Source organism: Athene cunicularia (assembly GCF_003259725.1).
Source record: "Athene cunicularia isolate RWA chromosome 4 unlocalized genomic scaffold, athCun1 chr4_part3, whole genome shotgun sequence".
In the NCBI taxonomy this organism is placed as follows: Eukaryota; Metazoa; Chordata; class Aves; order Strigiformes; family Strigidae; genus Athene; species Athene cunicularia.
This window is the reverse complement of record NW_020799100.1, coordinates 18,097,313-18,121,593: the sequence shown is the minus strand read 5'-3', so window position 1 is coordinate 18,121,593 and position 24,281 is coordinate 18,097,313. Positions and strand designations below refer to the sequence as shown.

Below are 24,281 nucleotides of genomic sequence, written 5' to 3'. Positions count from 1 at the left end.
CTCTTTTTTAAAATGAAGCGTTCTAAGAAGTTTCTTAACTGATTTATGCTTGTACTCAGAATATCTGCAGTGTATGCTCAATCAGTGTGATGGGACAGAAATCAATGACGAAACCAGAGGTTTTCAGTGGAAGCAAAGCATGCCTGAATCTTAGCAAGAAAACCACCATCTACAGCAACTGTTTTAGGGATAATTGACAACTATAATTTGAATGGTAATTAACTAAAATAGTTATGCTAAAAATAAACTCAACCAAAATTAACAATTCATCAAAAAAATTAATCAAATAACTATTACGAAAATTATTCCTGAATGGGACTGATTTGGAAAGAGTTTTCTAGCTTGCTTTTCCCCCCCATTTGATTACGGATCAGATTATTTATTCAGAAGGGTGAAAACTCAGCTCTTCGATGACAATTTATTTAGTAGATCATATCAGGAAACTAAAATGATTTCAAGGATCTCTGCAAGTGTGCTCTGAATGCACATCGCTTTGTACTGAAAGGATATCACATTCAAACTTGTCTCCTGATTTGCAGACACTATTTTTTCATCTAGGGGATTAATAATATTTGAGATTTTTAATAATTACGTAAATTTTGAATCCTGCTACTTTTCAGTTTCGCAGTGGCTGTTTCCTCTTATTCCTGGAGAATTTTTTTTTCCTCCTAGAACCCCAAATTGCAGCTACCATAAAGGCCACTACTCAGTAATTCGGTTGCTTAACTATAGGTTTTTTGTGCTATTTTACATGGTCTTATATAGCCTTCAGCTTCTGCTCCAGAAGAGCACTGGCATCCCATCCACCCTGTCTTATACTTGCTAGCCCCACAAAGTTATCTTAAATGCCTATAATATTAAAAAATGGCTTTAGATTTCAATACTTAGGCAACTGAATTTTACACTTAATATCTAGAACAGATTCACAAACGTAGTTGCTTCTACTGACAGCTTGTACTTTGTCAGCCATATAAATAGCTAATATGAATAAAGACATTGGTGCAAACCCCTGAAGTTTCTCGTCGTGCATACTGTAACTGCTTGGTTATTTATCCTTTCCTGTTGTTCGTTCTTCAAACAGATCGTTCAGGTAATCGAATTAATCAAATGGCTAACTTGCACATGCCAACAATTATATTTGTGTAGTGAACTTAACTAATTTTCAGATGCTGATTGTATCCATTACACAGGAGGTCGGATAAAGATACACAGTAAAGAAAAAAAAAATCTGAAATGCATGAAATATTTTTATTGAACAGTACTGGGCAGCTCTAGCAATAAAAAGAAGTGCAGGGAAGGAACACGGTGTCTACTAGACATTTTGACCATATCTTCTTTCACTTTGAGCTCTGTAAAGATGCCCTAAGCACACATCTTTATGGTATTGTTGTTGTGATTTCATTTCACATCATAAGCTGCTATCAACACAGCCTTGTCATTGCAATTTGTCACACACAGTAGCGTGAGCTTTCTCTATCTCACTGAAATTTTTATCTCACCAGTCACAATCACAGACTGCTAGTTTAAAGCAGAGCTCTCAGACATTATGAGAAGATGAAATCACAAAAGATAACATTAATAGACATTGCCACCACCATAGAGACAAATACTATAGCTTTTCTGGAGCTTATAAAATCAAAGCTAATATGGTATAATAGCCAAGTTTTCACATATGTATATATGTATGACTGAGGAAAGAGAATCCACTTAGAACAGTCCTGAAAATTTCATGAAACTTACCCAATGCCGTTTGTGCCAAGTATGAAAATCTGCCTTTTTTTTTACCTTAATAATTTTTCAGTGTCTCCCCTCTTTCTCCTTTCCTCCCAACAGTGGCAATCTCTGGGGAGAAGCTTTGTTCATTCCTCATTTTCATTTCCGTTAAAGTCAAGCAGCTTACTCTTCAAACACTAAATTATGCTTATAAATAGAAAACATCCAGTTTGCTTTTCTCTGGTTTTGTCTTTTTTTACTTTTACTGTAGAGAGTAAGAATACATCAAAAAAATATATTATTGAGAAAAAATTTCCAGGCTTGAAGGAAAACCCTAAACCACCCTTCTGTGAAAAACCCGTATAGATACAGTTGCATTAAAGAACAAAAAAACAAAATCAAAAAATACTGTAAACATCGGAAAAAAAACCACCAACAGCGTAAAATATTTTGCTTTGTACATTATCGTATCTGGTTTTGTTTTACACGACACTGAAATAGCAGAAAAGACAGGAAACCATTTTGCTCTAAGCAAATGAGCTGCATTCTGTAATCAGTTGAGATGAAGTTATTATTCCAAGAGAAGGGGATAAGACTTCCCCACCCCAAGTGGATGCCCCTTGTTCTAATGCATTTAGTAAGAGCAACCAACATTTTGAGTAGAACTTTGCAATAACACTTTTCTTTTTTTTTTTTTTTCTATAAACGACAGTTCAAAAGATACCGTACCTATGCCGTTACGCTTGACAAAGTACTTAAAAAAGTTTAACACACAGTCACTCGATTTGTCACAGCCTGAAGTTTCCTATTAAACCATTCTTCACAAAGGCATCAAATTAGCACTAGAGCTTCTGAAGATTTGGAACTTTTTTGCTACCATGACATTTTGTATGTTATGCAGTTGGATTTATTCCAGCTTTGCTTTCTTTATCGTTGTTTGCACTGTAAAAACCAGATGCTTATCCAAGGATGTACAACCTTTAACTTTACTAAAAAAAGTATTTGAATGCCTCAAGAAAAGCTTTTCGGCCTTGATATTGGAGTTTGCTTTCTCTACAGAAAGCTGGGACTTCTGAATAAAGAACAGTAGCTTAGTCAAAAAAACACAGGTTTTTAAACACACTTTCCATTGTTGAGTGTAAGAATACAATTTCATTCTTACTAAGTAGGGTTATAGAAATAGTTCACATACAGATAACTCCATCTTTAGCAGAGAATTTAAAAAGTACTGCCGGGAAAAGCAATGACAGATATATAAAATTAACATTAACATTAATCACCTCTATTATTTCTGCGTATCTCTTCTCCTCCCCCTGACAAAATTGCAGGTATCCTTATAAATTGAAACCAGGTAGATTTTTCTAACGAGAAACTAATGTCATAAAATTTTACATGACAAATGGATATCCTCCTCAAGTCTTGGCAAATACAAATGAGGTTTCTTGGCATGTGGAGATACTGTTTAGTAAGATTAACTGTTCCGGAATTTGAGATCATAAGGATAATCAGTTGAAAGGCTGGGCTGTATGTCTGGATGTTGTATGCTCTTAAATGGTTAAAAAGGGTGGGGGGAGTCAGGGGCAAGATAGAAATATCAAGTTTCCATGTCTGGAGAACCACCAGCAATTCAGTGAAGTTTTCCACCTATATTTACTTTGGTGACAAAGTGAGACATTTCTGAGAAATTTCCCCTAATGTACTGCAGGTCCCCTTAGTTTCTATTAGGAAACATAATAATAATAATAATAAAAAATAAAAAAAAATCAAATAGTAAGAAAAATACAGGTATACTGTTCAGCTCCTACTGAAAAAAGTCAAGCAGAAGTCTTGATGGAAGGGTCTAATCTTAGGTAAAAGGAAAAGATTATTTTATTCCAGACTATTTTTAGTCTACAAACTCTGGAGTGGAGGAGACCTCAATAAGTCAGTGCGTAAAGGCAGAAAGTGATCCATATTTCTCTGTGGAAACTATTTAAGATGATACAGCTGTTAAAGATAAAAGGTTTCATGAAGAAGCGTGAGTACATACTTTCACATATTGTTTATATTTACAAAAATAAAAAACTTGAGCAAAATATGTTTTCTGAAAACAATTGTGTAACAAACATTTAATGTTGTGTCTTAAGTTTTTCTTGCATATAATGATGATGCTGCAGAAGTATCATTTGAATTATCAAAGATGCAAAAATAGCTTCCAGAGTTTTTTCAAGTACAAATTTATATATTTGTAAATTTACAAAAAGCTGGGCTTACAAAATATCGGACATTTAAGAAAAACTATCAGTATGGAACTAAATAATTTTGATGAAAATATTCAGTTGACACTCAATTACTTGGCAACTCAAACAAATGGGTACAGTGATAGGCAGACATATATGAACATCTCAAAGTTAATATCCTCTCAATCTCCTGAATTACTGGATAAGCTATTAATTCAACAAATGCATTTCTAAATATTTCTTTAGCTAAAGCAAAGGTCTCTTTTTACAAAAGAGGAGTTGGAATAAAAACACATTTAATTTTAAGTCCAATAAATAATCACCTAAGCCACTTAACCTGAATTGTCTAAATCAAAACATTAAGATATGATATTTTCAACACTGTATATTTTTGATTTTTTTTTTCCTATAAGTTTCACTCATCTTCAGAAGTATAATGAAACTAAATGAAATAATTGGTTACATGGACTGTTTCTCTTCCTACCTGAACGAAAACATTGACTTCTTGGTTTTATAAACTGTCTTTCCAGCTGATCAAACAAACATATTCAATTTTCTCTATGTAATTTCAGTTTTGACCTCATGAAATTTATAAACTGACAATAAAACAGCAAGCTGCAAGAAGCAAAATATGCAACATGTCATTTGTACAGAAAATGTAGCAGAACTTATAGATGAGACAGACTGCCAAAAGACTGAACAAGGGAGGTACGAACATCTGATGATATAAATAGGCACATGTAAGTATCACAAGTTTATACTTTATGAAACCATTTAGAGAGAGAACATATTAAGAAGTATCAAATTATCTTTGTACTGCAAGCAGAAGCACGCTTAATCTATAAATAATCACATGCTATGCTTCACAACCTGATAAAGTTACAGTATGATGAAACACGGCAAGTCAAACTCTACTCTGACCTATACAGGTATCATGGAAGCATCAGCTTCCAGCGAGGCTCCTTTTGTGAATAGCAATTATCCTTTAAAATTAAGGTAAAAAGACAAAATGGATTCAGGAAGCAGTTACACAAACGCATGGAATAAAAATTTGTCAGTGTCCAGCAACCAACATCACATTTCATCACTCATTAAGCACAAGGAAGGTGTGGAATGCACGAAGAAAGCAGCAATAAATATTTGCCTTATTGTAACACACTTTCCCTAGAGCTCCCAGCTGGGAACAGAATCTGGGCTTGGACCAATCTGTGTTAGGAGCCATTAAGGCCACTGCTAGGTAATAAAGATGGTGGAAGGGTCCTCAGCAAACCTAAAGCAACTCCCAGCATCTGACGGTCATCATTGACATTTAACAATAAAACCTCAGCATACATTGAGAGCCTCACATTACCTGCTCCTTTAATCCAGAAGTAGCTCTTTTGTTAAGTTGATCAGAAATTTTTTGATTGTACATAGCAAATTTTCCTTAAGCTTTGCAAGAAACCGTCAGAATTGTAAATACAGGCATACCAGTATTTTAAATTTTCCCCTAAAAGGGAAAATATGCAGTGCAGTCTTGTTTTTAAACCTTAGAAATATCGTCAGACATGATAACTTTAAGTGTGATTGTATAGGACATTGTGTTTCTCCTGCACTGGAGTGAGTATCTATTAATGATGCCAGGGCCTTCTTCAAGCAATGACAATAACATTTTCCCTCAAAGCACCCCATCACACAATATAACATATGAAGGTGCAGAGGCTGAAAACATCCAGGCCTGAAGCAAGTGGTTTTCAATGAACTGCTCAGACAGGTTCCCAGCAGCGTTTCTATGCTCCCACAGACCAGATCCTGTGAAGACTTTAGCTTCTTTGATTCGGGAAGACTAGATGACTTACAGGAGCAAGTCTGAAGGATTTCTACCCAGATTAATGCCTCCTGAAGCAGATGAGAGATAAATGTATGCACAGTGTAAGGCCCTGCTATGATTTTAACAAGTTTATTTTAAGAATGAGCTTAGACAAAGAAGTGTGCTGTTCATTATATCTTCCACGATCCACGCTTTCTTGTCCTCTGCAGAAGAAAGCGGAGCTTAAAGGTGTATAGGTTGTTCTGCCTCCAGCACGCATTATGACGGGAGTACAGAAGGTACAGACAAGGACTGTGCCATCTTGATACAGCTACATCTTGCCTCATGCCAGATGCAGGCAGCTGAAATACCAGTACAGGTGTCCCACCCTGACACATGGATGTAACACAGCAGAAACCAGCCTGTGAGGATCAGCAGCCACTTCATGGACTACGGAGGCAAATCTGAGAATAAAGGATGCAGATATTTAGAACTGCAGTTTCACCTTAAGCTTTGTCCAGTCTAACTTTAGGCACCTGCTAAAACCAGATGTCTTTTCTTCTCCCTCTTCCCAGGCATTTTGTTTTTCTTGTGCTAAACTTCTTTGTAACTGCACAGTGCCGATCTGAAGGAAGACTAACTCATCCAAAGTAACCAACCAAAGAGGTTTGTTTTTTTTCACAGCATCGGTTAATTGTAACAAACATTAAAAAAAAAAAAAAAAAGCTCATTCTGCCAATGGACATGCTTGTAATAGCGCTTTAAAAATCTTCAGTATATTAATAAATTTGCTGAAAAATTAAACATTAGTAACTGCTTATATCTTTATTAAGAATCTTGCCATCCTCTCCTGCATTACAGGAAATGTTTCACCTTCTTAATGCTTGTTCTGGAAAACTGATAGAGAATGACTAAAAATGAATCAGTTAAAAACTGAACTGAATTTTTTCTTCCCAATTTATCTACTTATTAATTGCCTACTATTAAGGACATTAAAGTTTAAAAGTCCTTCCTTATCTGAAAAATTATGGCATTAAAATAGTTTGCAATCAATTTCATGAACAACTCAAATTTTTGCTTTCAGATATGATAAAAACCAAGCTTGACTCATTCAAAAAGTCTTCTAGCACAACTCCCACACTATGCTGGCAGACAGATAAATCCTAGAAAAAGCCAGGGCAATAAGTGACCTCAATATGCTTTCCAAATCCAGAATATTAATGCTAATGAGTTAACATTAACTGTAAAATACTGAGCAAAATCTTGTATCCTTTCCATCACCTCACCGGTAAAAGCAAAAAAGTGCAAAAGTATCTGTGTGGATAATATCCTAATTATAGAAGCTAAAATGATCAAAGGTTGTACTTTTATGGTTTGTAAAGTCTTCAAAAAATTGTTACCATAGTTATAGGATGCAAACAGCTTTGTAAGCAAGTGGCAATAATACATAATATGAAATGAATGGAAATCTCTTATTATGTTTTTGGTTCAATTTTATTTGCACTTTTTTTAAAATGTCTTATAAGCCAAACTTCTACTTTGGAAGCACAGAACTCTAGAGCAGAGAAAATTCCTTTTAGGACAGAACTTTTATAAATAATTTTCTATGTTTCCAGTTTAAAAAAAAAAAGAATAAATATAAAAAATAAAAACCCTGAACATGCATGCAAACTCTGGAAACTGGGTCTCTTGACAGTTTGCTAGAACATTTTTTTGTCATAAGTGTTTCAGTTTTGGTTTTGGTTCCAGACTTGAAGACAGTAAATTTAGTCTGTGGCAAAAGCTACAATCAAATATATGAAAGTTTTTGCATGAACTTGTGCAACAGACACATCTATTTCTGCAGCAATTGCATTACCTGAATGAGGAATTAATCTAATGTACTGCACAGAGTCCAAATGCCCCACAGATGTAACACCTGCCAAACATTATCTCGGTGTACAGCGGTTAAGGTAGGCTGCTGTTGAGTCTTTAGCTGCCTCATTGTTATATTTCCAAATCCATGTGGTACTTGGGGAGGCAAAGGGAGTCCCCAGGACATTACTTACTCTAGGAAAGCAGAGGTCCAACTCTGGGGTCAAGGACTTTAGGCTGCCTGTTTGCAACATGATAACCACTGCCCTTATTCAGCTACTAAAAATCATAAACCATCTTTTATTCCTGGAATTTAATTACAATCTGGTTTATCCTGAAAAACCCAAACACAATTAAATAGATAAATCGGTACAGTGTTAAGGAGATGACTCTCTGATGATGAAATAAGCTTTGGGAATCAGAAATCACAGCTAAAGGAAAAAAAGCATGCACTTAAGAAAGCAAAACATGCTAGTGCAATAATCCTGTTATTATATTATACCTCTGGCAACAAAGAATATCCTCCATCTGGATGGGTGGATGGCTCAAATGGCCTTAAGTACTTGATAAATGCATTTACCAATCTATAACTCCAAAGAGTATAATCATCATGTGTCATTTGTATTTTCTGTAACTTAATAAAATCCAGGAGAGTTCCCTGGAAATACGTTGGTTAAGCTATAGTACTTCTACATAAATTTAGTTCAAAGGGTCTCTTGATGAAAAGCTATATTAAAGTATCTGAACTGTCCAAAGGTAGTGCCTGGAGCATTACTTCATTTGTTTATGAGTCTCTATGGATGTGCTTTTTGCAGTAACAATAGCAGATCAAGCAAATTTCATTTATTTGCAATATGCATCATCACAGGTGGACCTGGTATCTTAGAAACATATAAAAACTTAGGTTGTTGCTAGCAGAATCTAAAGACAGAAACAAAACAGAGGAAATCAAGCTGAAGAGCAGATGGCACAGGATAAGATTGCAGCAGAAAAAAAAAAACAAAATAAGTTATGAAAGACAATAAAAATAACATTTTAAAACAAACCAGATACTTCTGAAATAGGTGTGTTTCCGTGATGATACTGCAGTTATTTTGGTGGCTAGTTATAGTTTCTGGCATGTAAAAAGGCATACAGATACGTCTTTAAGATAAGTCAACTAGAAGTCAACTTCTGCACCAGAAATAAAGAGCTCTCTGCTCCAACCACATTTAATTAGCTTGCCTAATGAGGTCTTTTAACATAACTGCTGAACTATTCACCTGCTGTACCTTTCAGGGAAAATATCAAGTACATAATTTCCACTTTGTCAGGGAAAAAAAAAAATTTTTTTTTTTTTCCTGTGAAATAGAAAACCATCTGACATTTTGAGGCAAGTCTGGAACCTCATAAAAGTTACTTGGGGATCTGCTCCTCTCAACTAAGTTCATTATTCTACGATTTTTTTGCTAACAGTTAAATGCATACAATAAATAAGGCTGTGTTTACTGAAATTATAATTGTATGGAGTGTGAGTAGACAACACAAATAAGGAGGGCTAGAATAACCACCTGCGAATGAGTATGTAGAGTAATAGAAGAAATTGGACATAGAGAATTCCCATGAACAGAAACACATTTTACCAAAAATGTAACCTCAGTCTTCTGATTAAAGACTTCTAAAATAATTAAAAATAGTTAAAGATACAGTCTTTACCTTACTCCATTAGAACCTGATCCTACAACAGAGTCCTGTATCAGACAATACATGGAATTTTTCCACTAAGTTCAATACAGGGATATAACGGGTAAATGAGCAATATACATAATTAGGAAGACAAGAAAAATGAGTGAAATGAAGGAAAGCAGCCATGAAATGAAGGAAAGCAGGCAGCCAAGGCAAGGAAACAACAGCTGAAGTACCCCGAGGACCCTCCTTCCCTCACTTGTGGTTTATATCCAGCTGATTATAACCTAGGCTGACAATTCAAAAGGCCCCATTAATTTTGGGTCCTATACAAAACTTATCAGCGATGAGTTACCTTAAATCTTACTTTTAATGCCTTCCAAAGAGCTGGCTGGGCTTATCCAGGGAAGTTTGGGATTTGATGTAGGTGAAATTCTATGATCAGGTAAAGCAGGAAGTCAGACTGTACGACCATAGATGATCTCTTCTAGCCTTAAATTTGCTAAATATTATGTGCATTGAAAAAAAAAATCCAAATCGACAGACAAAAGAAGAACCATCAGTGAATAGTGTATCTTGATTTAAGTATTGCGAAGACTGGTACCACAAAGTAGAGCAGAATACTGAATACACTGAAAGTTACTGATAAAAAGATCATAATGCAAACAGCAGAGTTTATTTCACCACTTAAAGAATGAAGCCTATCAAAAATGAAAATAAGTTAAATATTGAAATATATCTTGGGCCTAGACACACTCTCAAGTAAGAAAAAAAAACCAGCTATATGAAGAGGGAAATATAAGCCTAGGAGAAGGTTAAAAACCATCTTTTTCTAGACTTCACCCAGCAATCTCCCTCAATCACCCATTTTAATATGTACAGACTGCACTGCCTCACATAATGCACAAAATAGGGAACACAGCTTTTATAGAACAATTATGTCATTACAAGCACGTAAATAGGAACACATTAAAATATATGGCTGAAAGTTCAAGTTCAGGTAAGCATCTAGAAATTGAAATGCACTGCAACATCTTATTCTGTTCTCTAGTATCTTCACAATCCAACAGGAAGCCTAACAAGAACAAATCATTGTACAGTACCCTTATTAAAGCCCCAGGTAAAACCCAGAAAGTTCCCTACAAACAGATTTTAAATAATTCAGGTGCTGTTCTAATATGGGTATCAGTTAATCATTCCCTAATATGCATACATATGTACACACAAACATTCCTCTTCACTCTCCCCTTGCCAAATAAAGAAACCCACAGATAAACCAAGAAATTTTTTATGGGTTTCTAAGAGACATTGGACAAGCTCATAGAAAAAATTCACTGGATATCTTGCAGGATCCACCTGAGGGCATTCCTCAACCTCTTAGAAGGTATCTGAGACCAGCTTCCACTACATGGTTTATTTTTTAATAAAGAAAAACATGATGAGCAATAACTTGGGTGAGTAAAAGAAGGGAGTTCTGTAAGACAAAGTCCTATGCAAGCAAATTTATCAGTACAAACACATACATGAAATAGCCCAAGAAATTTGCATACAATAGCTAGCAGGGATTTGACTACACTTTGAGCTGGCTAAAAATGGAAGAAGCAAATAATACGAAGAAAGACAATTGCCAAACATTAGTTGTAGGATTTTAGCCTCACACAATGTAGACTCCTGAAGGAGCCAAATTAAACTGTCACCTAAAGTACAAATTATAATTTTCAGAATAAAATGAGAAGTTTACAGTCTTGTCCTGTCCATTATTTGTTTCATACATGGTATTTGCAAATTGTGTTGAAGAATCAAACAAAATATGTGGCTCAGCTAGAAATATAGGAGGGGAAAATGTGTTTTCATGGGAACTGTGTATTGCACTGTAACATTGTAGCACGCAAAAAATTCTAGGTTTTTAATGGATGTTTTTTTCATAATTTCTAATTACTTATGACTCAAGAAATATTTTATATACTCATATAGGGATATAATTTATTGTATACTGGATTTATTGTAATCAAGACTGAGTAGCAGCTAAAAGGAAAATTGTCAATCATCAGTTTTCATATAGAGTCCTTGTTTCTAAAAGCTTATATAGAAGTTTATCTTTATATGACTATTCCTTCTGACTTAATGGGAATAGCATGAATTTAGTGAAGTGAATCTATAGAACTTCACAGTACCATTGTTCAAACCATGACTTTGATTAGAGAGCTTAAATGAAATGAATGCGATCATTTCCTATATGTGAAATACCGCTCATGCAAGCATTAATATTTTATCGACTAAATAAAAATGAATTAATGCCAAAAAAATCTAGTCCTATTTTTTTTTGTCAAATTAATATGTTTGTGTTGAATTTAGTGTGCAATTTCTCGATTTTCATTGTCTGCTTTGTATAAAACTGTCATATTATCAAAGACTGCAGGTATTTTTTAGTCCCTCAGTCACTTTGGTAATTTTAAAATTTAATCATCCTTTCTATCATTTAGGATACTGGATTGGCCCATGAATTTAATCGGAGTGTTTATTAAGCGTATCTGTGAAAAACAAGGGTTCTCATTAAGGAGAACTGGTCAAGCTTTTACAGTGACAGCTGGTATCCACTCAGGTCACTTGAGGTTCTGGACCAACACTGATTAAAGAAAGGTGATACAACCTAACTTGTTGTTCTGACCTTGATTCAGTTGTTTGTTTTTTCGTTCTTCGAGTTTCTTTATATTAGCTGTCTCAACTGCAACACAGAAATACTTGAGTAATACAGAGGAATGACCAAGTTTCAAAGTTAAAAGTAGTTAAGGAGGGCAGTACAGAACTCAGTACACCCTTAGGTAACTTTTTTTTTGGCCACATTACTTCCAAAATTTAGCTTTAAAGTATCACATGGAGCCTGGAACCTTTCTTTTCACAAAAGGACAAATGGTCAATTGAATACAACCACATTATGCTCATTTTATTATGTTGGCTTCCAAACAGATCCTCAGTAGGTGAAAGATTCAACACAGTACTGAAGTGCTCAACATCTCCAGCTTACCAAGTAGAAGTCTGTATTATATTATTCTTTATATGCAACCATTTTTTGAGACTTGAAGGGCAGAAAGGTTAAAGAGCAGGAGGAAAGGTCAAGCCAGATAAGTAAAAGTCCATATTTCAGAGAATTACTGTTTTACTTATCACTTTCCTTGAGATTTGACAGGCATACTAGTGATTAGGTTATCACCTTCAAATAGATTTATGGGCTCTAGGGAATTTTTATTCAACTTACCCTTGGGGATGTCTTGATATAATGTCTCTGTGTTGGCATTTGTGATTTTTAAAGGTCTCACAAAATAATGAAGACACACATAAGCACCAAATGTCTTTGGATTCACTAAATATTCTGGTAGCAAATATTTAGCACTATTTTAAATATGCCTGTTTGCATTGCACATTGTTTTGAACGGAGACAGTTACCGTTCGAAGATGGTTTTTCCACTTTAGTTAACTTTGGTGTTTTTGTCATCAGTGATCTTGTTCGATACAACATTAATTAACTTCAAGGTATTCTTTCATACTAATTGGAGAGGTGAGAACTGAAGCAAACACAGTCATGAAACTAAGCTTCTCATATGCAGCAACAAGTGTGCACACTCTGTTACAACATAGCCAGCAAGAATTTAAAGGGGGAAGTTTGCAAAAGCTTGTACACTTCGTTAGAACCAAATGCAGCTGAAGCACACTGCCTTTCAACTACACATCATAAATCCGTGGATTTACTCAGCAACTGATTTCTCAAAATATTTTCAGTCTGTTATTGATAGAGTTGTAATCTTGACTATAAATTCTTACAAAAAAGTGGTCATGCCAAGTTTGCCATAAAAGACATAGCCATCTCTACCAAGAAGAGCATCAGATACCATTTTGTGCAAAACGAAAATCAGCATTGCTGCTAGAAGCAGCAACCAGAAGTGACAGCAAGATCCAGAGACAGCTGCCTGTTCAGCAGTAAGATTCTCTGGCTGATTTGTGGACGGCTATTTCACTATTCAGGATTTCAATGTCCTTTTTTTTTATAAAATCAACCATAGTAGCTGGACAACCACTGTCAGTCTCATTTCAAAACCAGATTTCACTGCTGCCTGGGTGACCAACCCCTCAAGTAAATCTCTCCGATTGAGCCTAATTTTAATTTTTCAGTTTCACTGGGTCAATATACACCGCCTATGTACAAAAACGAATGAGATCTTCTTTGTACTTTGTTGTTAAGACACATCAAATATTCATGTGGCTAGCACAGACATCTCAATATTATTGCAACTGTTCAGAAGCAGACAAAGAACATTTCCCCACAGGAAGAAGCTTACTCAACTTATTGTTTCTTTAGCTTCAGAAAGTAGATACCTACTTGTTCGGGGGTAGGGCAGGGAGAGGGGGGAGAACTGTCACTGTTCCTTTCACCCAGTTGAGACAAAAACATTGACCGTCAGCTAGTTTCTGACAATTGGCTGTTATTAAACTCCAACTTGCTAGGGCCAGCTGTGCCTAATTTGAGTCACTGGTGCAAAAATAACCAGTCAGCAGGAATTGAGGCAATTATGGGTAATTCTGCTGTAGAGCAGTCCTGCATCAGAATCCCAGGATTAACTTTAGGCTAGCACTCCAAGGTGATTGAATGAAGAACACAAGGCTTCAGTAAAATCATCAGTAGCTGAAATCAGTTTTTACATGAGCTGATTTTGGAAGTCTGTAACTTGTATTTTAATTTATTTACAGGCAGATTGTTGAAATTGTTTTAATGCCTGAAGGTGCATAGAGGTACATATTAATACCGTCAAGGGGCTACTTGTTTTACTGTTAAATATCCAGCCTTCTTGCCCATATGTTAGTCTATAATAATTGTGCAAACCTATCAATCTCAAAATATGTTTAGCAATTTTTATATATCTTGCCTTGTATCCATTCTGCTAGACTGCAAGATAATATATGAATTTTATTTTTTTTTTTTATAACCCCTTAATTTTAAGAAAATATTTCCTTCTTCCTAGTTAAAAAACATTTAGGGCTATCTTGGTAAGTACTGCTAAGAAATGCATGCAATAAACAAATTCAGAGAGTAAGTAGTATTCTTCTAAGTAGTCAGCCTTATGTTCTGTTTCTATGTAAAAAAAAAAAAAAGAGTAAGTAGAATAAGTAGAAATAAAATTTAAATAACCATGTTGTTTTGATAAAAGACATCAGAAAAAGTGGTACTTTATACTGCAAGATGTAGTTTATTTTAAGCTTTTAATAGGAAAACAACTACCAGATGTGCTACATCACTTCAATAGCTTCATTAAAAAAATAATGCACAGGAAAAAATCATGTGAAGAACCCAGCCAGCAGTTTAAATTTCAGAGTCCTGTCATTAACAGCAGTATTAGCAAGACCAATATAAAACATTTGTATCTCTGCTTTTGAATATAGCACCTTACACTCAGCCCTTCTGACTGTGTTGTGTCACTGTAAGAGAAAACTTTGCATAGAGAAAATGAGTAGTATCTTAACTGTATGTGAGAATTACTACAACTTTCAGTTTCTCAGCTTCTTAGGATATATGTGACAGACAAAAATATCAGGTATACTGACACTGTTTCCTTAAGTCAGCTCCTGCTGAAACAAAGCATAGGCTCCCTACCTCTAACAAGGTATAATTTAGGACATCAAGCCTCTATTCAAGCTAATAAGTAGATCCATGTCCCTTCAATTATTTATTCCTCTGGCAGACAATTCCATTAACCCCCTCCTGTGCAATAATTTGTTCTGCCACATGTTAGAAAAATTATTTTCCAGCTGCTCAGCAATACTGCTACAGTAAACTGAGAGTATTTCCTGGTAGACAGCTGATACTCAACAGAGAGGTGAACAGTGACATCTGATACGTGGAGGGTAATGTAGTAGTAAATAGCATAAGACAAATGTTAAGTTCTTCCAGCATGATGTTTGTGGACTGACAGCAAGAAGAGATGCAAAAATACTGATGAATTATTCACTCAGCTCAAGATATAAATTAAAGCTTTTCCTGCTATATAGGTGAAACCCAAGCACAAAGCGAACACTAGCACTTGTTACGCAGAAGTTAACTTAGTAGTAAGTAGTACCACACAGGCATATTTAAGTTCATCCACCACAACATTTGTAGACTTACAATGACAAGACATGTAAAATAGTAATGAATTATTCATTTAGCTTAGGTAAACAAGAAACCATTTCATTTTCTGCACCCAAGAGGACTGCCTGGTGAGTCAATGTGGACAAATGTATTATGACAGCAGCCTCTTCTTCTGTACTTTATTTTACAGGAGGCTGCACAGCTCAGAAAGTTACCTCGTGGAGGTTTTGCATAAGGTTTTACAGCTACCCCAAATGGTATCTCCCCCATAGGTACAAGTTTCTGAATGGGTATCCATTAGCACATAATTCTAGATTGAGAGTGGTAGCAGCAGAAGTGTTCCCATTAAGGTGAAAATGAACAGCTATGAAGGCAAGACAACTCAGGCTTTGTACAGATGTTCTATTCTTGAGTTAGAACAGGATGGAAATTACTGGAAGGTCATATACTTACCTAATGTATGACCAAGAAATGAAGAATTAAGAAGGAGCCGAAAAAAAAAAAAAAACCAAACCAAACCAAACAAAAAACCTCACACACCATTCAGAAAGTCCAGTCTGATGGTGCACATACCAGATCTATCTAGAGAGAAGTGGTATCAGCAACTGGTAAATCAAGACCAATTGACTGAATTCCTCTTCTCTCCCCTTCTCTATTCATTTTCCTGGGCGACTCATTTGTTTGTATTGTTTCTGCAAGTTTATTTCCCACATATTAAATCAAAAGATCTATAGCTATCTTTTCGGTTTGAATACACATACACACACATATAGATGAGTTAATCCTGTTCCATGGTTAGAAGATAGGAGGGCATTTTTTCATAAGCAATTTGACCAGAAATTACATACTTTAAAAAACATATAAAGAAACAGAAATCCAGCCACCAGGAGAAGTTGGTTTAATGTAGAGAAGAAAAGACCTGGCATGCTCTACAAACACTAATGTATGTGACAGAAAACTATCAACCTCATTTCTCAATAGAAAATTTAAAATTCCAAGCTTAAATGGTTTACCAAAAATTACACAATAAGTCACTGCTGAATTCTGAAAGTAATCCCAAACCTAATCCCCAGACCACACCGAGTCCCTAAGGAATTACTTATGGACGTATTTTTCACTGAAATTGTTCTTCCTCTTGTTTCCATTGTATTTAATAGAAACCATGGCCCAACACCTTACAGATTTATTATGTTATACTTCATAAGCAGCGGACAGAGCTGAGCGCAGACTGAAGCCGTTCCCTCGCTCTTTACAGGGTAGGCAGCCCCCTGCGAATCCCAGCCGCCTTTTCCACCCCGAGAACCAGGGGCCTTTGGCGGCGCGAGGGCTCCCCGTCCCCTCGGCTCACTGCTCCCTCCCCACCTCCTCGCAGAGCGTTTGGCGCAGTCATTCTCCACGTGGGAACCGTGTCTTGGAGAGTTCATTCAAAATGTGCAAAAGTAACATTTGTGTCTCATGAAATGAAAAAAAGTTTACCTCATTTTAAAAGGCAACGCTCCCAGGGAGCAGCCGGACCGTGGCCGGCAGGTCAGCCATGCCCTCGCCGAGGGGGCGCAGGCCTGGGAGAGGGCCCAGGGCCTCCCGCAGCCCCAGAGGCCCTGAGACGCCTGCCGGGACACTAGGCAGCCATGTCAGAGCTGGTTCAGGGTCCCACCAGGGAGGCACAAGGTCTCTCAGGCAGGAGCAGGGGCACAGGCATGGGCACAGCGGCCATGCAAGGAGGGCAGCTCCCCTCAGCTGGCGACCCAGGCCCCGGGCTGGCATCCAGCACAGGCTGGCAACCACCCGCCCGACCTGACTGCCACTGCAGTCCGTAAAAGAGCCTCTGTAAAAATTAAATCCAGGTTTGAATGAAGAAAGGTATGTTTGGGAAATTTTTATGAGTCACTGCAATGTGTGAATAAAACTGGGAAATAAGTATTATAACCAGAATCATGGAGGCACTGCGACCTACTGCACTATCAATTGTTCCTCATGCTGAAATGATTCTTAATTAACTTGAGAAACTGTGTACCAAACAACGTTTTTAAGTCTTTTTACATCACCTATTTATTTGCTTATATTAGCTGTAGGTAGAGCCATAATTTTCTGGATCATTTTAAAGGAAATCTAGGCTGCCATAAGGAAATTTTATACATCCCAGGCTGATTGTACTTATGCAATAATGAAGCTGCAGCTGAAGAGGACTCAGTATAGTCACATCACTGAATTCAGCAGAAAAATTCATTTTATTCTAGAATTCAAGATGCTGCTCGTCAATGGAAAAGTAGAAGAGGTACTCTGACAGTATGGGAACACACGATGTATCATTTACACACTTATCACCCAGACTGAGAGGGATAGTCGGGAAGGACTGAGCAAGGATGCTGGTATGGAAAGCCTGTTTCTGGATATAGAGGGACGAAGCTAAAAATGAGTCTAGGAAAAAACCTCTGCCTAGGTGAAGAGACTGAACAAAAAGATAGGCAAAGGTAGGGAGAAGTGGCTTGTATGAAGTGGCCCATTGGAATGGCACACAAAATTTAACTATTTTTTTTTTTACAGGAGATATCTGAAAGGTACCAGTAAATCGCTCCCTCCTATCCAGGGCTGGTTGATATGGCAGTAGCATACTCTTATGCTCTGCGAGGTACTCTGCCAGGCTGCACAGCAAAGTCTGAGCACTACACTGAAAAGCTCCAAAACTGATGCTGGTTGTGGAACAACAATATGATGAAAAAACAGTGGAGAAATTTCACCGACCAAAGAGAGACGTATGAAAATGTCAGGGCTGCAAACAATCACATTCTAAAACATAAGAATAAACCTTGCCTGGAAATAATGATTTTACTGTCTCATATTTAGTGACTCTGATTAGTGGATGATACACAAACCCATTGTACATTTGTTTATTGTTTCAGTTTCTGTAGAAACTGGAATGTCAATGTATCATTGTTTTAAAAGAGAAGAGGAATATCTTACAGTCAGAAGAGTTGAATGCTGTTTTAAAATAGAAATTAGAATTTCCTTTGTTTCACAAATCATATTTTATGCCAGGAATGCCAGGTAATCCCTTTATTTAGGTTTTTCCATGGGTGGTCATTTTCCTCATGGTAAGTGTGGTATCTTCATTAATTCCTTAGCACACACCTTTAAAAATTGATCTTGCTTAGATATGATACTACAGCATCTAATTAAGTCAATGAAGCTATGGTATATATTACAAAGTTCCATATAATGGTACATGTATATGCTGAAAATACCATCATTTGCTTTTTTGTTTTGGGCACCCTGTATGACAGAGTATTTTTTAAATTTTCTTGCTGTGCTCTGATTCCTTAGCTATAATTCCCTAGTTATATGGAGAATTTAGTTTGCATCTTAGTTTTCACAATAAATAATGTTCTTAAAGCACTTAGACTTTTCAAATTCTGTACAAAAGATAGAAACTAATTCCTTCTTAATACTGTGATTTTACTTGCATATCATAACTTAGCACAAGCCATGGAGCAAAAGCGAGCATTATGTGTGCACCGTCCATCTTGTTTTAAAGGTGGTAGAGTCCTATGGAAATAATGTGATGGTTGTTTTAAAGACATCGTAATTCATATTAATAACAAGCTGATTAAGAGTAAACAGACAGCAATAATTCAAGAAATACTCAACTTTTTGTAAAATTGGAGTTGGTATTTTTATATAGTGTTTTTTTTCTAATACTATCTGAATGTCTCAACAATAAGCAATATTTAGAACAGTAGCTGGACAAGAAAAAGGAGCAAAATAATAAATCAAAACAGGATACATCCTATAAGTAGTGTTTATGAAGCTTCAATTCATGATGAGAATACAAATGAAAAGTTGTAAATATTTTTTTTTCTTGTCATTTAAAAAAAGTGAGTCAGAACAAGCCCATAGAAAGATGATTGATGGAGTATGGTGGTATTATGAGCAATATTCTGGAAACGTCTTAACAGAGAGCCTATAAATTTGAGTTCACACATCCTTACCTTTCACAGATCAGAGTTTCACAAAGCAATGTCTTCTATATGACCTTCCTCTGTCATGCTTGCTTTATGCATTGTCTGTGTCTTAATGCAGACACTTGTACTGGGGTTTTTAGCAAATCGATAAGGAGGGGCAAACAAGGGACCTGACAAAAGGTTACCCCAAACTTTCAAGTGAACTGTCTTGCTAGAATCCAGTCAGTAGTCAAGAAATTAAATATATTTTTAAACTTAGTGGGTCACATTAAGAAGCAGCGAAGGGGAGAACTCTTATTATTAATGTGGAAGGGAAGGCAGGTGGCTATTTTTGCCTTTCCTTAGTTCTACATACCATAGATAGACTTTAGGCCAGCCTGTAGAGCTCAGCGGGTTACAAAAAACTAAATGTGCTGACTCAGAATTTATCTGACCTGGCAAGATAGCTAAGGGGTAAAAGTCACTTGGGAAAAAGAGATTGGTCATCAGGATAAACTTTTGGAAATATTTGAATTTTATATTTTATTTGACCATGGTGTTTAAAAACACTAATTTCTAATAGCCATTAGTTGAAGTACAAATGGATACAGAATCTATATGACTCCAACTTTAGAACAGAAAGATTTCAACAACACAGAACTCGTATTTGAGACTTGTTTACGCGTCAAGTGTAATTAATAAATTCCTAATTAGGAAGCTGAAAGTTTGTATAAATGCTTTCACAGAATTAATCATCTCACTTCTAAGACTAGTGACAGAGAACAAAGGAGAAAAGCTATTTCTACACATACATAAACAGGAACATTCAAGGAAACTGATTGTGCCTAACCGAAATAATGAATTCCTTAAAAAGTGACAAAGTGGAGATAACTGGATGATAAAAATGAAATAGCAAATAAAGGACTATATAAAAAACCCTACTTTTCTGGTAAATTTGGTTTTATAAGAATGTGTAGTTCTCTGAGAATCGCTGTATTAACTCTTTAACTGTGTCATGTGATGTAAAATTTTTTTGAAAGGACATTCAAAAAAAGTTTCCTTTCAAGACAGCGTATACTCTGAACTCTGCTATCTGGCACATTTATAATACACTACAGGGTCCATTTGCTTTTACTTTTGCATGGAGATTTAGTATAGTAATAGATTTGATCTGAACTTGGTTTTAATTACCTGTATAGTTTGTCATAATAAATTGTGTTACCTTTCATCACATTATTTATGTGGCACAAAACAAATGAATATAAACTGGCATAACATGTAATATATTTAAATTCTTTACTAACTCTTACATTTTGCTGAAAATGAATAAGGTAGTGGAACAAATCTTCCCCTAGGAAGGCAATTTTAGCCTTAATTATGGCTTCAGCTGTTCAGACCTTACTTCTGGTAAGAAAGTAGATTCTAGTGAAAAAAAGCGGAACTTTGCAAGAGCGCTAAGACTGGAATCAAAGAACATTTTCTGATATCTTATTAAGAAAGCTACAATTGAAAGGAATATTACGCTTTTTAAACACTGATTGAATGTCAAAAAGATGTAGCTTAATTGGGACTGGGTTAAGTCTAACAGGATAATGCGTTGCTTTACAAACAACCCTTACCTTCTGACTTGGAAGCAGGATCTGTATAGCAAGAACTGCAAATCCCACATATGTAGCAGTTTGAACAGATTAAGTCTTGAAGTGCTTAGAAGACTGACTGTAGGAACACGATACATGCTGCCTTAACAAGAACAACCAAAAGCTCGTATGTCATTGGGAAATATTGCTGAAATAATAAAATTTGCCTGAAATTTATTCTTAAGGTTCACCAAAACAAATTTATCATGACATTATATAGTAAATAAGGCATCTGAAAAGTGATTTGCACATACAGAACTGGAGACGCTGTAAAAAAATATCAATTTGAAGTACCTTTTAAAATCTGAGCCCATGAATGAAAAAGGATACGAGTTAAATGTTCTGACTGGGTGAACATCAATTTCAGAAACGCTCTTCAGCAGGACCCCAAATTTAGGCCATATGAAATAAGCTCAAAACTTTATTTGTAGTGCCCTGAATCTGTGAATATCACTTTAAGTGGATCATTTCATTTGCTTCTATTCTGATAATCAGAGGACAATCAAAGATGACAATCAAAACCAGAGTCAGGGTGGTAAAATTATATCATAACTCTTCATAGTACTTTTATTGCGATCTTCAAGAATGAATTTAGAGTAAAACATATTCCTTTGGCTTTATATCAACAGAGGGACTACATGGAAAACTGTTTTCATACACAGTTTAGTTTAATTTTCCTTCCTAAGCACTATCAACCGCCACATATACCTGCCCAGAAATATCTATATGGGTATTCAAAACCTGTGTTCCTTATAATGTATGCTAAAAATGTTTTACAGGACAAATCCTGGCTGAATGTATTAATTTTACATTCACAGTCTTTGTTGATCCTAGAAACTATGGATTTATTGAAGTACAGCCATGTCTCTGCAATATTACATCAAATACAGTGCTGACACAAATTGTATTGAGCATATACGCCCCATAGCATTGGAACAACAGGAAATTCTTTAATAGTAGCTATAATTTTGTCATTACATTCAAAGGCAACGGGGCTAAACCTCTAGGACTGAGCAGATTAAATCTGAGATTGTACATAAGAAGACATCATTGTTCAAAAATTTATGTTTGGACAACACAACAGTCTCTTGGTTTTGTGCCTAACACATACCAAAGATGACTGTGAATGAAAAACATTATGTTACCCTAAAGAAAGAGTCTGTGAAACTGATAGGTGAAAATTACATTCTTCTATCTAGTGGAACTAATAACAGACTTAAAATTTCTAACAGGAAAAAAACCCACTGAATTCCATAAGTCTTTGTCTTTTGGAAAACACATTCGATAATTGTTATCTCTGCTCTCCTTTTCTTATATGCAACTCTCGTTAGTTCAACTAATTGATTATAATGCCTTAAGTAAGCAGCAGTGAAAACTGCTGATGATTCCGCTCAATTATATTCCAATAACTGAAGATCTACCCATATACATACACCAGCTCCATCACTGTGACATGTGAGCACACTGAGGTCCAATCTCATTCACTAATGCATCAGTTTCCAACATAAATGTATAGGGTCTAGCTGAGATGGAGTTAATTTTTCACAGCCCTCATAGCACTTGTATCAGTGGCTAGCAAGGTGTTGATAACACACCAGTGCTTTAGTTACGGCTGTGCAGTGCTCACACAGCATCAAGGGTGTTTCTCAAACATTCCTTCCTCTTACCAGTAGGCTGTAGGTGGGCAGGATCTTGGGAGGGGACAGAGCCAGGACAGCTGATGCAAACTGACCGAAGGGATATTCCATACCATATGACATCTCATCAGCAATAAAAGTTAAGAGAAAGGAGGAGGAAGAGGAGGTATTTGTTATTTACAACATGTGTTTTTCAGAGCAACCACTACATGTACTGAAGTCTTGCTTCCCGAGAAGTGGCTGGACATCACCTGCTGATAATAAAGAGAATAAAATCTTTTATTTTCCTTTGCTTTTGTGCACAACCTTTGTATTTGCTTTATTAAGCTGTCCTTATTTCGACCCACAAACCTTTCCTTATATTTTATTTCCCCTAGCTAGTTAAGGAGGAGGCCACTATAGAGTGGCTTTGGTGGGCATCTGGCATCCAACCCGGGTCAAACCCACCCTTTTGGCACCCAACTTGGGGCACGAGGAATTTGAGATAAGGATAGTAATTGGGAGAGGTAACGGGCAAAATACGGACTGAACAATGTTAGATAGCTGAATAATTTTTGGGTGTTTTCATTGTAATTGTGGTGAATGGCCAATGGGCGAATTGTGTGTGCAAACTGCCCGCTTTCATTCAGTGCTTTTGGTTTTGTTGTGGGGAATACTTTTTTGTTGATGTGAGTGAAGTTTGTGAAGATTGTGTGAGGAATGTGAATTTTAATGATAATTCTTGGTAGCATCTCTGGGATAACATATTTAGAAGGGGGAAAAATACTGTGCAAGGGCAAATGCAGTGGAATAGAGGAGTGAGAATATGCAAGAGCAACAACTCTGCACACACCAAGGTCAGTGAAGAAGGAGGGGGAGAAGGTGCTCCAGCATCAGAGCAGACATTCCCCTGCAACCTGTGGTGAAGACCACGGTAGGCAGCTGTGCCCTGCAGCCTGTGGAGGTCACTGGTGGAGGAGATCCCCACCTGCAGCCCGTGGGGGACCCCGCACTGGAGCAGGGGGATGTGCCCAAAGGGGGCTGTGACCCTCGGAAGCCCCCGCTGGAGCAGGCTCCTGGCAGGGCCTGTGGCCCCGTGGAGAGAGGAGCCCACGCTGGAGCAGGTTTGCTGGTGGGACTGGTGACCCGTGGGGGAGCCATGCTGGAGCAGCCTGTGCCTGAAGGACGGCACCCATGGAAGGGACCCACACTGGAGCAGTTCATGAAGAGCTGCACCTTGTGGGAAGGACTCACACTGGAGGGCTGTCTACCATGGGAGGGACCCCAGGCTGGAGCAGGGGAAGAGTGTGAGGAGTCCTCCCCTGAGGAGGAAGGAGCGGCAGAGACAATGAGTGATGAACTGACTGAAACCCTCATTCCCTGTTCCCCTACGCTGCTGGGAGGGGGAGGAGATTGCGAAATTGGGAGTAAAGTTGAGTCTGGGAAGAAGCGAGGGGTGGGGGGAAGTGGAGGGAAGGTGTTGCAAGATTTGGTTTTATTGCTCATTATCCTACTTTGATTTCATTCATAACAACTTAAACTGATTTCCCCAAGTCAAGTCTGTTTTGCCCACCATGGTAATTGGTGAATGATCTCTCCTTGTCCTTATCTCAACCCACGAGCCTTTCATTATATTCCTTCTCCCTGTCCAGCTGAGGAGGAGAGTGACAGAGTGGTTTTGGTGGGCACCTGGTGTCCAGCCAGGGTCAACCCACCGCACTAAACTACCACC

The 24,281-nt window shown here is 36.9% G+C and overlaps 1 long non-coding RNA gene across 1 annotated transcript; it reads left to right on the top strand.

Annotated features, from left to right (window-relative positions):
* Positions 1-3,052: 3,052 nt before the first annotated feature.
* Positions 3,053-23,580, top strand: LOC113480261. Its single transcript, XR_003398450.1, has 3 exons — positions 3,053-3,064; positions 15,947-15,950; positions 23,364-23,580. It is a non-coding gene; the product is annotated as an uncharacterized LOC113480261 (long non-coding RNA).
* Positions 23,581-24,281: the final 701 nt, after the last annotated feature.